The sequence below is a fragment of the Hibiscus syriacus genome, unplaced genomic scaffold, assembly GCF_006381635.1.
Source record: "Hibiscus syriacus cultivar Baekdansim isolate YM2019G1 unplaced genomic scaffold, ASM638163v2 tig00111779_pilon, whole genome shotgun sequence".
Classification (NCBI taxonomy): Eukaryota; Viridiplantae; Streptophyta; class Magnoliopsida; order Malvales; family Malvaceae; genus Hibiscus; species Hibiscus syriacus.
The window spans coordinates 913,373-915,819 of NW_024063176.1; positions in this window are offsets into that span (position 1 = coordinate 913,373).

Sequence of the window (2,447 nt, forward strand, 5' to 3'; positions counted from 1 at the left end):
ATTCAATAAAATATGAACTTAATTGAAAAATATATATAAAAAGTGATATTATTGCAATTATCTTGGATTGAGTTATGAATTTTCACTTAAACTCAGCCCAACCTTAACATTTAAAAATTATATTTAAATTCAAATTAAAAAATGGTATTATAAGATCGAATCAAGTCAGAATTTATTAAATATGAGTCTTAAACTCATCCTTATGGTTGAGTTATATTGATGATTGACACCCAATTTTTTTTTTGAAATTTTATATAAAACTATTTTAAATAAATTTGAAACTGCTTAAAAATAATATTAACACCATCTTTTTAAAATTCTAATATATGTTATAATTATCGAAACGATTAACCGTAAACTGTTGAACTATATTTTGATATAACAATTTATGGTAAAATGTTTTTGGATTTGAATTGAATTTATTCAAAGTTTACAAAAATAATTCAAAGTCCATTTAATTTGGAATTGAGTACAAAAATATTTTTATGAATAGTATTATACTGTATGAATAGTACCGATACTGTATGAACAGTACTGATGCTAAAAAATTTCAGAATGCTACAGGGGTATCGATACTGCTACAGGGGTACCGATACTGCTACAGCAATTTCGAGCCCAACGGTCATAAAATTCAAATATTACAAAGGAGGTACCGATACCTATTGAAAGGGTACCGATACTACTTGTTCTAGGTAGTTTTATTTTGCAGAAAATGAATCCCCAACAGCTCCAAAACATCCTCAACGACTATATACGACTTCAAACTCATTTCAAGCTATAAATACAAGCTAATGACACTTGAAGAAGTAAGAGAACACCTATCTAAGCAATCAAACACAAGAGAAGAGTTTTTCATTCTTATTTTTCTATTCTCTTGTAAATAATTGTGTTCTTGTGAGCTTAATTCTTGTAAACACCTACCTTAGAGAGGTTTTCTTGTTTACATTTTCATTCATTATAAAGGGGTTTTGGTTCTAGCTAAGCCTACTAAAAGCTAGGGAAAAGTTCTAGTTTAACCCGTGAAAAACTAGGGAGTTTGTAAATGTTATCTCTTTGTCCTGTAAAAAGAAAGAACAAATTAGTGAATTTGTTGAAAATCCTTGGTGAGGAGCTAAGGTAGTGGATTTGGACTTGGTTGAGAAGTCGAACCACTCAAAATCACTGTGCAAATTTTTTATCTTTCAATATCCTTACTCCCTAAACACAAGAACCGTCCCGACCCCTATTGGCAAATTCTTTCGGTTGTCGATTCGAGCTTCCGTAAATCCCAAAATAAACAAATACGATTGAATAGAAAAATAAATACACCAAGATTTATGTGGAAAATTCAAAAAGAAGAAATCACTAGCAGTGGAAAAGAAAATTTAACTATGTCAAAGAATTACAATATCTATTATTCTATCAAAACCTTATTCCTACTTTTTTATTTATAGGGATAAAATAAATTATACTGTTGTTTTGATTATAATTTCATAGTCTGGTCTATAAAGAAATTAAATCATAACTCTAACCATATATAAAAACTCGATAATTTAATAAGGATATAACACCATACAAATACATATATTTTGAAGGGGGAAAAAAGAATGAAAATGATATTCCTGGACCGACAAAAGATTAGAAATGCTGCCTTTAATGGAGGCGACAACACTTTGATTCCTCCATAGATATCTGCACATAACTCAACTCTCACTCACTCAGTGACTCAGTGGGTCCATCTCTCTTTTTCACTCGACTCATTATGTCTAGTTGCACCAACAGTGAAACCTTTTCATTCTTATAACACTTCCACCATCCCCTCCCAAGCCCTATCAACACTCTTCTTCTTTCTTCGTTTTTAATATATATAATGGATTATCACCCCAATACTTCACTTCGTTTAAGCCTCCCCGACACTCAACTTAATCTAGACTCTTCATCTTCTTCGTCGTCGAATTCCCTGACCGAACAGAGAATCTTCTCTTGTAACTATTGCCAAAGGAAGTTCTTTAGTTCGCAAGCCCTTGGTGGGCATCAAAATGCTCACAAGCTCGAACGAACCCTCGCCAAGAAAAGCCGAGAGCTGAGCTCGTCGATTCGAACTCACGGGGGATCGAGTTACATTTTGTGAACGTATTTTGTTTATCATAGTTATTGAATTTCAGGGAAGAGATGAAAATTTACGTAACTATGCGTATAATTACATTCTTCAATTTTAAATTTAATATAATTTTAAAATCTAATTTATTTAATTGTGTAATTATAATTCATCCTATTAAATGTGACATAGAAAATTATAATGTAGTTACGTTATGTTAATCAATAAATTTAAAAAATTAAAATTCTGTATAACTTTTTTTGAAATATTCTTATTTAGGGAGGGGAAAGGAGCAGAAACGAAACTATTTCGGGTTGGGGGGATGGTGCCCCTCTCAAACTTTTATGTATAATAGTATTTTAGGTCATTT